The 13,689-nt window shown below is 40.4% G+C and overlaps 1 long non-coding RNA gene across 7 annotated transcripts in view; it reads right to left on the reverse strand.

Moving 5' to 3' along the window:
* Positions 1–1,058: 1,058 nt before the first annotated feature.
* LOC149785576 (uncharacterized) overlaps positions 1,059–13,689 on the reverse strand; it is a 173,881-nt gene continuing 161,250 nt past the window's right edge. For all 7 annotated transcript variants that reach the window (XR_016425421.1, XR_016425419.1, XR_016425416.1 and 4 more), the window contains one exon: positions 1,059–3,079. This is a non-coding gene — a long non-coding RNA (uncharacterized LOC149785576). The remainder of the gene's footprint in view (positions 3,080–13,689) is intronic.

Consider the following 13,689-nt stretch of genomic DNA (forward strand, 5'->3'; position numbering starts at 1 on the left):
CACTTGAGTTTAAATTTGCATTCAGATTGTTTTTCAAACAAATCTTTATATGAATTTTCCTTGATGGCAGAGTGGGTGTGAGAGAAGTTCATGAGATTGAGAAAAACAGTTACGTTGAATTTAATGCTTTGACACGGAGGTTGTTGTTGTTATGGGTTGAGCGCAATTTTTTCGTACATTAAAGGTTATATTTGACCGCCAGTAGAACTGGTGGCAGAAGAACCTGGGTAAACCCATGAAAAAATCACCGACCCACATGAAGCTACTGACCAGCTTTCTCACATATCCAGGTTAGCTGAGTTCGAGACTCGAAACCATGCTGACAGAAATGAGCTGTCAGACGAGCGCCTTAGACCACTCAGCCACCCGGGAGACTCAAGGATGTCGTAATAGATCCCGAGATCGTAGAGATGAAAAGAGACCGCGTTATCGCTGCCCTGTACAGCTCCCAAATTCAATGTCATGAACCACTGAGATTACAGATCGAGGTTGTTGTACCTTTTCAAAGCTCAGCGCCGCTGTCGAAGGACCAAATCGCCCGTAAAGTTAACCGTCAACAGAATTACAGTCAACACGCCGTAATATGGTCGAGAGAGAGAGAGAGAGAGAGAGAGCGTGTGTTTGTGTGTGATTTGGATTTTCAACGTAGCTTTAACAAATGATCAATAGTCAACACGCAGTAATATGGTCGATAAAGACGGATAGATTCATCATTGAGTGCAACAAATCCAAGTCGAAGTTCCTGTGCTGATGTGTTGGACAAGTTTCTTCAAAATATAATTTTTAGCTTGAGTGCAATGCTTTATAGTACAAAAACGTTTTTCCGATACAACACTGGCTGTCATGTTGCTTTTATTGACATTTCATGGTTTTGGATTAGCATTGTGGTCAAGCGATTCTGACCAATGCCGATCACTGCGCATGCCAGCAATTGTATCAAAAGGGCCTAGCTTTGTAATCTCTGTACAAAAGAGCAACCTATCCGATTGAGGTCAAAGAAAAGGGGTTTGGCAATGAAGAACACAATAGATACATAACAGAGAACCAAAATATGCAACTTCTTTCATAGCAACCACCCAAACTAATGTGTTTAATCTAGCAAATCACTCCATCTCAATTAGAAATGCCATATCATATTCATTGTCTTTATGTAATTGTCTCTTTCGTTATATTTTTATTATACATGTTTACATTCATAGTTTTTATATCATTGTTGTTTTTGTTACATATTTACATTCATTGACAAATACATAACCAGAAATACAAACGCAACAGTATCAGTACAGAAATAGATGACAGATCGATAAGTATATATAACAAACGTGCAGCATATTTTTGTCCAGGTCGTTTTATATCTCCGATACAAAAATGTAATTGGTATCAAACAACATAATGTGTTAGCATGCGTTCATATTCATATACCATGAACGCCCTTGATAGTTGCGGTTAGTTCTACGCTGATCATGCCTTGCTAATGAATGTAAAGGTCAATTCTATCTTGCCCAAACCAAACCGAGTCGGCATGTTGTGTCTCGTAACTAGAACTGTACACCAAATTCCTCATCACGATATGACCTTTAATGTGTTAATGTACCGTTAAACATCAATCAATCATTCTGGCAACATGTTAAGTATGATGATGGAGTAGGTACTTTGGACTTTTCCTTCCTTACATTTTAGTCATCACAATGCAGGAATACAAAGTCTGAATTTCCTTAAAAGACTTTTGTCGTATATCGGAGGAAATTGTGAAAGATTTTCTAAAACCTGAGGAATTCCTCAACTATATTGCTATGACTAAAAATATTTACATGTGTTAAATTTTAAACTTATAATATGGATGGACATTCTTTCCAGTATTTATGGCAGAAATCCTTGATTTTGTCAGACGTATCATAATCAAGGTAACGTAACATCTCAATTTGAGGAACAGTTTTTTCCTCGAAGTTTAGAGAAATCGGTGCATTATTAAACAATGCAATATTTCTTAAGCAATCACTAACATTGTCAAACTCTTCAGGCTGAATTACGGAGGAGCTTTCAAAGAGGTTAACTATGTTGAAGGAATGAAGAGAAGGGAATATGAGAACATAGCTTGATACAAGAGGTCGACCCATCCACTACAATTCCTAATTTCAACGAAGTAGATATGCTTCAAGATATCTGCCTGATTTTGTCTTTTATTCTTGAGCTTCAATCGGAGTTTTGTTGTGAAAAAGTTTCAAGAATAATTGACCCGTTTTATTCGATATTTTAGTACGATAATATCATCGCGATGTGTCAAGGTCAAAAACCTATTTAGTCAGGAGCTTATTTATGCCCAAGGGTTGACAAGAGCGCCGTTGCCAACTGCAAGCTGAAGGCAGAGATAAAAACGGCCTATTTGTTTGGATCAAAATACAAGTTGTCATTCGTAGCAACATGAGCTCTAAGGTTAGGAGAACAACCTGTTAGGCTTATGAAAACAAAGAATTTACTTCGAACAAGAACTTCAGTTGTTGTCATAAATTCAAGATTGAGAGCAAACGGGTTACACTATGAACTACATCATGCTATATATATATATATATATATATATATATATATATATATATATATATATATATATATATATATATATATATATATATAAAATCAGCACGATAACATAAAACCCCTTTAAAATGAAAAATGCTCTTTTAACCAAGGTGGAGTATCGACAACATAAACGACCACAACTAGGACGACGAACTGCGTGTAAAATATAAGATCAGGCTGCGATAAATCTTATCACTTATAGACCGCAAACAAACAGGAGCCAACGCTTCAATTTTCAATCATTTCAAACACAATTTGCTAAAAATACTTTGTTCCTGGTGAAATGAAATGATGATTGCTGGTACACACTTGTCCTGATTCTAGGTGCATCATCTCTTTTGTTTGTTTACGCAGCAACACACTTGTCATGATTCTATGTATATCATCGCTGTGTTGATGGTTGAAATTAGACACTTGTCCTGATTCTAGCTATATTATCACTGTTCGTGATTGCCAAAACACGCTTACCCTGAGTCTAGGCATAGCATCAGTCTGGTCATACCTGAAATAATAAGGAGATATCATAAGAGATGTTAACTCACATAAATGCGATTGTCCTAATTTGTTCAGAATTTTATAAACTTAAATTGGACAAAAATTAGACTGTGATCATGTAATGGTGCAAAGTTTTGTAGAGTAATTTCTGTAAAATAATTTAACAGTATCTTCTGTCATGGTCTGCGTAACACGTGACCATTAAGACTAATGTATTGGCAAGGCTCTCTATAGCTTGGCAACTTGAAATAATTAACCTCTCCTGTTTGGAAGCATGAACTAAATTTTAAATAGGACTCGCTCGGTTAACGGGTAGAGACCGACAGAGTACAAAGTTAATGCAAGGTCAATAGCGGTAAATGTCCAGAGTTGAGTCCAACTAGGGAAAATTTAGGAAGAATTCGGCCAGTGAAACAGGTTTCGGAAAATTATACTTTCCAGAATAGATTTTAAAAAGGCGGAGTGGAGAGGATTATTGTGACTTCGATGGAAGTAACACAATTTTAGGCTGTTCAAGAAGTAAGCCTAATTGATTAAGGTAAACCAGAGCATGTGTGTTCCCCGACGGAATTCAAGGTATTAAATTAATCACTCTGTCGAAATTAGCCAGCCCAGCGTTTATGCCAAGGGGGAATATCCGAAGGATTCCGAGAAAATTAATAAGTAATTTCTCTCGTTTAATAAATCGTCTAAGGGAAAGGAGGTCAGGGACTTAGCAATTCGAGTTCGATCGGTCACTAGATCATGTGATGAGATTTGATCTGTCACCATAACAGAACGTCTAAATAAATTTCGCATGATTTTATAACGCAATTTATATGGGAAGCGAATCATTTAAAATGTTATTACCAATTTCACTTTGTGTGTGTAATTGATTAAACTGATGTATTTTAAAAATGGGGGCTCGTGTTACTCTGTTGTATATCTCTGCCCAGTCTTCTGTTAGTCCATCCCTTAATTTCATATTTTATTTTATTGTTTACTCGATCCAGGCAATAACACCGTGGCCAATCATCTCCTAGATAACGTTAACCAACAAAAAAAAAGCGGAGTGGTGAAGGTCACACATTTCCACACATCCTGACAGACAACAAAGATTCGCAATAGGTACTGAAGTCATCATATTGCATAATGCAGTACATTTTCATTAAGTGTCCTACTTTTCTGCTCTTTGTTCCCAACCATATTAAGGGACAGTAACTTTAAACAGGGAGTATGAAAGGATGATTGATAGCTGATTTACTCTATCTTCGTCAACCTTTGCCAGTTAGCTTCAGCATATTGCTAATTTGGCAAGTGCTACCTTAAATAAATGGTAATAATTAGAACGTTCTTTATAACGATTGAAATAATAAAGTAAATCTAAGCAAAGCCCACACCAATCGTAGGTGGTAAAGTTCAATAACGATACATCTTGCTTTAGTCTAAGGCTTGCACGAATTGGAGGATAGATATTTCTACCTGGACCTTTATAATAAAGGAACAAATATCTTCCAGTTTGTGATGTTTTTTTCCATTTCATTTTGCATGTACAATTATATTACTTCTGTATTATCTCTTTTGAAAATCACATTTTCCATATTATCTCAGTGACATACAACTTAACTATCTGCTAAAAAAACAACGTCGAGCATGGGTATATTTAGAAGCGCTGTGTCTCTTTATGTTTGCTATCCGATAGACGGCTTACAGTGTATGTGATTCATTGATCAGCCAGAGAACAAATGGAAGTTTAATGTAAATGTGTTGCTGTGTCTTTATCTTAATATTTCCTCCTTTTCCTCGAGAAATATAAAGTTCAAAATCGGATGCGTAGGCTGCAACCACTCTTACGAAGCCTCAGAGCGAGTCACTCATTCCGTATGAGGAGGTAGATGTTAAGAGAGGGTTAAACACATCGATAAAATGAAGCGATGGGAACGTCATAACCGAACCAGATTGTAGAGGTTTCGTTGAAGGGAGTTGATCATCAAGGAGAGGTTGCACTGCATTTCTGATAATGTCTGTACTTTATAGTTCTATATCAGGTCTAAGAAAAAGTCGTAAATTGGTTTTCATCTTCAAGTTGAACACATCACATTTGGAATACGACCAACTCTTATTTGAAGAGTTATTTTGTTACAATATTGTTTTGCAAACTGCTTTTCTGAGAATTAAATTCAAGCTCAAATTCGATTTTAATAATACCAACAGCTGTAGTTTATCTTACGCTAAAGTTCATAATTTCGATGATGTAGATATAATCCAGTATTCCAGCTTACTTCGTGGATTTAACCTCGAGCTGAATTTTTTTATCTCAGGAAGTTTGAAAAGTACGGATCCAGTTTGTTAGATACATTGGTGTAAGGTTTCAACAAGGCATTGTCACTGAACGATGTGAAAGCAGAGAAAACAGATACCTCTTTGTTTCGTTTAAAGGACAACTTGTACTTCTTGGTAACATAAGTCTGGTGCTCAAGGTTACGTCAAAACGCTTGTTTGGCTTATACAGAAAAGAGTTTACTTAAGGTTAAGATGTAAATTTAAAGAAAATATACGATTTTATGTTACAACATTCACACTTTGTAATCGAAGGGAAATCACAACGTTTAAACTAAAACCTGCATTACGGAAATAGTAAATCAACATAAGTTCCGTCAGCTATTTTCCCGACAATACGTGAATTTAAAAAAAAAAATACAACAATAACACCCCCAGCCCCCAATCAAGGTAACATAATATTGTGGTTTTCTATTGGCCACCGACTCGAAGAGATGCCATGTGGTTTCTCCTTGCCACGGGCGCGAAGTGGTATTCTGTGGTTTCTATTGTCCTCTTGTCCAAAGTGAAACCGTGTGTTTTCTACTGTTTGAAACCATCATTTCCACATTCGCATTTCACACTATAGTTTTATGATCAGTTGGTAGCCCTTATATACAATGAAACAAAGAAATGTAACTCTGCCTTGCACTGTGAGCATCAATGTGGATGGAATAAGTGTCCTACTTGCAGTCAGTCTGTATCTCTTTTTTAGCGACAAGTAAATTCAAAGTTGTTGTTTTGTTTTCTTTGCTTTTATATCAAAACCATTTTCAGTCAATTTTGCCCATTTCCGGTCCTAGTTTTAACCTTGTGAAGCTTCACGTCGATCAGACTAAGGTACCCTTTCTGCAGTGTTTTATATTTGATATGGTGTCATCATCTTCTGGTAGCTAAATGTAATATATATATATATATATATATATATATATATATATATATATATATATATATATATATATATATATATATATATATATATGAAGATAAAACTGCACTTATGCTGGTATCTAGGTAGAGATAAATTGGACTTGTGCTGGTAGCAAAGTACAGCGTGTCTAGACGAAGATAAATTGAACTTGTACTGGTGGCAAAATGTAACGTGTCTAGACAAAGATAAGTTGCGCTTGTGCTTGAAACGAAATGTACCGTGTCTTAAGTGAGATCATTGTGACTTGTGCTCATGGCAAAACACAGTGTGTCTAAGCTAAAATAAATTGTGCTTGTCCGTGTTATCACTTTCTGGTAGGGAATTGTCATCTTCGTTGTCGTTTTGGGGTTTATCGTCATTTCTCAGCGCAAGATAGGCCACAAGTTAGGTGCCCACTTGCTATGAGTAGTGAAGTGGGGCACCCTACGTACAATGGAAATTCCACTCAAAACAGCCCTGGGTCACTCTACGTACAATGGAAATTTAACATGGCGAAAAATCGTGGGTCACTCTACGTACAAGGGGAATTTAACATGGGAATAAATCGTGGGTCACTCTACGTACAAGGGGAATTTAACATGGGAATAAATCGTGGGTCAATCTAGCGTCAAGGGAAATTGAATATAGGATTTTTTTTAAAAAAATAAAAAAAATAAAAAAAAATTTTTTAAAAAAGGGGTAGGCAATTCAAAGACTATCTCTTTTCGAGATATATGGGGGCCCTGAAAAGGGCCTTTGGGTTTTATGTTAATGTATTCATTAACATAAATGGCACCGCATTGGTCTTCTTCTTGTCCTTAGGCTGCGTCTTACTGTTGGTCCGTACATCAGCACTCTTTTCAGGCATCCTTGTCTTTCAACGTAGATCCTACGTATCCACAGGCTGGTGTTTGTCCTGTGGACAACGGTCCACTTCGATCGGACATACATGAGCAAGTCTGTCCGAAACATCATGGAAGACACAAGGGTGGATGACTCAACTGTAGTCCACATCTTGAAGCGACGAGAACAGGTGAATCAATGCAGTCAACGGCGCTTATTTATAGGCGGAGGAAGGATTGAAACGGATTGAGTTCATTCACCAATCCGAACACGCGTTACAGAATTCAGTCAGCTCGCATCCAATCCGAAGAGAGCAGTCTGTGACGTCACGTAGTCAATATAGATTCGCTAGCGCTTGTGTGCAGTCAATCTATGCGACAGTGATTCAACATGACGGAAACTCAGAAAACGATCCAGTGGGGTGCACCAGCAGGGGAGACTGCCCAAGGGAACCCGGACTTACTTTCAGAAGAGGTGAATTGGGATTTTGTGGATTTTCTCTCCTCGCAAGAATTTGTTCCGGAACCTTCGTTACTTTCTTCATTACCGCAAGTGGAGAATTTTAGACAGAGACAGAAAGAAGAATTGGAGAAATTTATACAACGACAAAAGGAAGCGGAACAGACTTTTCTCCTACAGCAACAGCAACAAGAAGAAGAGGTAAGAAAAAAACAACAGCAACAACAGCAAGAAGAAGTAGCAGCAAAGAAACAAGAGGGTGAAAATCAAACGGTCACGGTACTGTTGGACATTTTAGCGGAGTTAAGAAGTCTGAAACAAATGTATCAGACTTCTTTATCACGACCGAAGAGAATACGACCTTCCCGAGCCAAACATGTCAACCCTGTGACTAAGCCTACCGTACCACCCTTAGTGATTTCAACCCAATCATTATCATCAACATTACGCAGTCCAGAAGTAGGCCTTGGCCGTGGCAAAGGCTTAAGGCAGTTAAAATTGATTGCTTAAACTCACCCCTACACCATGAAGAAAAAAGGCCCTTTTCAGGGCCACCCACATTTCTCGAAAAGAAATACAATTTCAATTTGCCAATAACTCAAAATAACTCACCCATGTTACCCTTTTAATACGTGTCTGTGTATGAGTGCGTGAGTGTAGCTTCTTATTTTAAAATCACAACTCAAAGACACTTACCTTATATCATTCATTTATTCTTTTCTCCATTTTTTACAATCCAATTCACAATTTATAACACAACACTTTAATAAAAAGTTCATTAATTTCTTCTTTTCTCCTTGTTTAATCTCTCTGTTTTTTGAATTTCTTCACCGTCACACTCTTTTCCTCTTCTTCCTCCTCGCTTTCTTCCCTTCTTCTTTTTTTCTCCTGTTTCTTTTTCTTCACCTGTCTTCTTTCTTCCTCAGAAGAATCCCTCTCTTCCTCTGAAGAATCCCTCTCTTCTTCTGAAGAATTCCTCTCTTCTTCTGACTCCTCTTGTTTCTTTTTTGGGCAATCTGGAGACCAATGTCCTTTTTCTTTACAATAATAACAGGTATCTTGACTTTTGTCTCTTTTATCCCCTGTTTTTTTTCTTTTTTGACGGTCTGGACACTCTGAAGACCAATGCCCTTTCTTCTGACAGATATAGCAAGTATCTTGACTTTTATCTCTAAAGGAAGGAGAGTAGTCCGTAGGCTGGTCTGAAGAGAATTTTCTAATGACCCCTCGCAAAGCTCTGACGAAACGTTCCATCTGGTCAGTCTCTTCCATCGTTGTGCTCGGCTCGAGAGTGAAATGAATAGTGAAAGGACAAGACACACACCCTTTTATATACGCTGGTCTGCTATGACTATAAAGTAGTTTATGGTGTTTGAACTTGAGTCATTTGACTTTTTGCTTTCAAGATGAAACGATCCCATTCATTCGAGAAGAAAGAAGAAGAAAGTAAGAGGCAGAAACGTGATCTATCGCCTCGTACCAGGGCTGAGATCTTGGCACAAATTCATGCCAGTGATTTTGAAGAGGACATGAGTGAACCAGAATCCGAACCCTCTAAACCAAGTTCATCACCCTTAGTTAACCCTGAAAATTACTATTCCATTCGAGAGACGGAAAAGCGCTCCTCTAGAAAATTTAGAACCACGGCTTACAAATACACGGTGAAGTTTAAAGATTTCAAGGCTGAAGTGCCGTTAGAGAAAGCAGAAGGGTTCATCACCGAGGTGTGGGATTCTTTGCTCACTGCACTCAAGCGACAATGTCAACCCAAAGAAGACGATCGCTTGAGACTTTCCATACAACACGATGGTTTGAAATCCCCTGTTTGGATCGAGTTTAGCACCCCTGCAGAATTAACTGCTTCCAAAGTCATGGACAAGATTCAACACGTACAACAATCTAATGATCAGTTTGACATCACCGATGGTAAAGCCACACTGGACATGACCCACGTCTCTCCTCCTCAAGGGACTGGACGCAAAAAGATGTTATTGGTGGACGACCTTCGCAACACCAAAACGAGTCTCGTCCGAATTAACAACCCTCATGACCAGATGTGTTTAGCCCGTGCCATCGTGGTGGGACGAACCTATGCCAACAAGAACGACACGGTAGAATGGAAAAGAACCTGGAACACTATTCAACGTTCCGACCGAGCCAAACAACGAAACGAAGCAGAACTCCTGTTACAACAAGCCGGACTGCCCAAAGACACACCTTGTGGCATTCCCGAGATGCAAAAATTGCAAGATGTCCTAGCTCCACGATACACCTTGAAAGTGCACCCTCAAGAAATGCGTGGGCCTCTATTGTTTCGAGGCCAAGATTTTAAGGACGGAAAATACATTCACCTTTATCATCACGATGACCATTTCGATACCATTACCAGTATCACTGGATTCCTGAGATATGTTTATTATTGTGAGAAATGTGACTATGGTTATAATAATCGAGAGCAACACAAACATTGTGGATGGAAATGCTCAGGATGTTTGGCCTCTCCACCCTGTCTGAGCGAAGAACCAGTGCCTTGTTCCACTTGTCTGCGCACGTTTGTCAGCCCTACCTGTTACCAACAACATTTGAAGACGCAAGGTTCACAGAAGAAATGCGCTTGTCAACTCCTGAGATTGTGCCCTACGTGTGGACAAGGCATACTTACCAATAATGCCAAGGCACACGTATGTCGAGGAAAGAAAAAATGTCACATTTGTCACCACATCGTGGACTTGGAACACCAATGCTACGTGCAAAAATACCAACCCTCACCAGAGAAAGAGGACGGTCACAAGAAGAAAGGCAATTTCATCTTTTTCGATTTCGAATGCATGCAAGAGACCGGCATTCACATTCCTAATTTTTGCGTGGCTCATCGAGCGTGCGAGAAGTGCATTCAAGAACCTATCTTCAGTCATTGCCCTCACTGCAGCAAGATTCCTGGAGGACGTGAAAAAATCTTTCGGGGACCGAACACGTTAGCCGATTTTGCTCGATGGGTCTTAGACCCCATCGACAAGACGTGGAGCCAAGAGGACATCGAACGTTACGGAGATTGTCATCGTCATGCCACGGTGATGGCTCACAATTTCTCCGGATACGATGGACAGTTTCTTTTGAGGTACTATACGGAACAAGGCACCGAGCGTCCTAAAGTGACTTTGAACGGAGCCAAAATCATTTTCATGCAAGTGGGACAAGTACAGTTTAAAGATTCGATGAGCTATTTGGCCATGCCTTTGAGTCGAATGCCTAAAACGTTTGGAATGACAGAAATGGCTAAAGGGTACTTTCCACACTTTTTCAATACGGAAGCCAATCAACACGCCGTTCTACCCCATTTACCTGAGGCTCACTATTACGACCCCGACAACATGCGTACCGAACAACGAGAAGCTTTCTACGCTTGGTACCAGGCTCACGCTTCGGACCCTTTCGACTTTCAGGAAGAAATGCTAAAGTATTGTCGTTCCGACGTGGACATTTTACGGCGTTGCTGTGGAAAATTTCGAGAACTGTTCATGGAACACGGAGGGGTCGATCCTTTGAAAGAAGCTTGCACCATTGCCAAAGCGTGTTCCTTAGTGTATCGACAACGATTCATGCCTGAAAACACCGTGGCTGTCATCAGTCCTCAAACGACCCACTTTGTCAAACGTCAGTACTCGGTCAAAGCCCTACGTTGGTTACATTACTTGTGCGACAAGGAAGACAAGTGGATTCAGCATGCCCGCAACGGAGGGGGCGAAAAGACCATCGGAACATATTCGGTAGATGGCTGGGACTTAGAAAACCCCAAGATCGTGTACGAGTTTAACGGTTGCTTATTTCACGGATGTCCCGTCTGTTACCCTGACCGTGGTACTAAAAATCAGTTTTTGCAACGAACCATGGAAGACTTGTACCAGGACACTTGTCAGCGACGCCTAAAGTTAGAACAGGAAGGATACCAAGTGGTGGAAATGTGGGAACACGAGTACGATCACCGTATGAAAACCGATCCCGAGTTTAAACGTCTCGTGGAAAGTTACCAGTTCATGGACCCGCTGAACCCGAGGGATAGTTTGTACGGAGGAAGGACCAATGCCACCTGTTTGCTGTACCAAGCCGACGAAGAGAAAGGAGAAGAAATCAAATACTTGGACGTGTGTTCGCTGTATCCCTACGTGTGCAAATATTGTCGCTTTCCCGTAGGGCACCCGCAATTGCTGACGGAACACATCGACCTGAAAAACATTCGACAATACGAAGGCTTGATCAAGTGCAAAGTTTTGCCTCCCACGAACCTATACCATCCCGTCTTACCTCACCATTGTCAAGGCAAACTGATGTTTCCCTTGTGCCGTACTTGTGCCGAAACGTGCAACCAAGACCAGCCTTGTCAGCACAGCCAGGAAGAACAGGCCTTGACGGGAACCTGGGTCAGCGTGGAATTGTTCAAAGCTCTGGACATGGGATACCAACTGTTAGAAGTGTACGAAATTTGCCACTTTCCCAAGACACAACAGTACCGCAAGGGTGACCCCACGCTGAAAGGCATTTTCGCAGACTACGTGGATGCCTTTTTGAAACTGAAGCAAGAAGCCAGCGGCTATCCTTCCTGGTGTCACACTCCCCAAGACCAAATAAAATTCAAAGAGAAATATTACGAACAAGAAGGTATCACTTTAGACCACATCGAGAAAAACGAAGGCAGGCGATCGTTTGCCAAAGTGATGTTAAATTGCTTGTGGGGTAAAATGGCACAACGACCGTGTTTACCCAAGACGGAATATTTGACAGAACCTTCCCGCTACTTCCAGATGATTCACGACAAAACCAAATACATGAAACACGTGGACGTCGTTCGAGAGAATTTGATCTTGGTCAATTACGAAGAAGATCTGGACTTTGTACAAGACGACCCTTTTGGAAATGTCATCATTGCGGCTTACGTGACAGCCCATGCTCGCTTAAAATTGTACGAAGCTTTAGAACTGTTAGAAGAACGCGTCCTGTACTTTGACACGGACAGTTGCATTTACATCCATCACCCGATTCAACATCACCCTAACATCGAAGGAGACCGTTTAGGAGCCTGGACAGACGAGCATCCCGACGACAAGATTCTAAGTTTCGTCAGTGGCGGTCCCAAAAATTACGGCTACGAATACCGGGACAAACAAGGAGAAGTGCACACGACGTGCAAAGTGAAAGGACTGACTCTGAATTATCGTACCAGTCGAGTGGTCAACTTTGGGGTATTGAAAGAAGCCTTGCAATCGGGAGAGGATGGAAACTTTAAAGTGACCACTCACCAACCGAACAAGATTGTACGTTTACCCACTCACCACATCGTCAGTCGGCCCTTGGAAAAAGTCTATCAAATCGTGTACCAGAAGCGAGTTCGACTTCCCAATCATTTCACCTTACCGTATGGACACGTTGGTATAAAACATTGGTTGTAAGAGGATAGTTACCCCACCAGAAAGATGACTTCGCCACAGCAAGAATCGAGTGAGAAACCCGATGAGAACTCCAAGTTCAAACCCTACCATTTTCCAGTCTTCTTACCTGACTATTGTGATTGTGCCCGTCGATTGGACACGTTTCAGAAATGGCCTACGGATAGGGAAGGATTACCTTCTTCGCATGTTTTAGCTAGAACAGGATTTGTCTACTTGGGACCTAAGTCAGGATTGGGATACGAGGTACAGTGTTTCGCTTGCGGACTGAAGTTACGAATGGATCTATGTATCTATAAAGATTCAGCTATTCTGGAGCATACTCGATGGTCTCCGCACTGCCCTTACCTTTCTATGGCCTTTCCACCCATTACACTACGGTACAATGTTGACGGTACCTTAGAGACGGTACCTTCCAGAACAGGACATAAAAAACGTAAAAAAGGAAAGATGTACAAGTTGGAGACTGCATTGAGACTAGTATAAAAAGGGGGCTATGGTCAAGATCGATAGTTCATTGTGACTACCAAGACCGAGCGAACAAGATGAATACTTTGAAAAAGACATTGTTTCAGTTTGGGGATTGTAAAAAAGTTGTATCTTCCTCTAGTGTGACTAATACTGGATGGATAAGACCCATGCATTGCGACGGAAAATGTCCGGAAG

This window comes from Sinohyriopsis cumingii, chromosome 13 (assembly GCF_028554795.1).
Source record: "Sinohyriopsis cumingii isolate HCF-2022 chromosome 13, ASM2855479v2, whole genome shotgun sequence".
NCBI classification, from domain to species: domain Eukaryota; kingdom Metazoa; phylum Mollusca; class Bivalvia; order Unionida; family Unionidae; genus Sinohyriopsis; species Sinohyriopsis cumingii.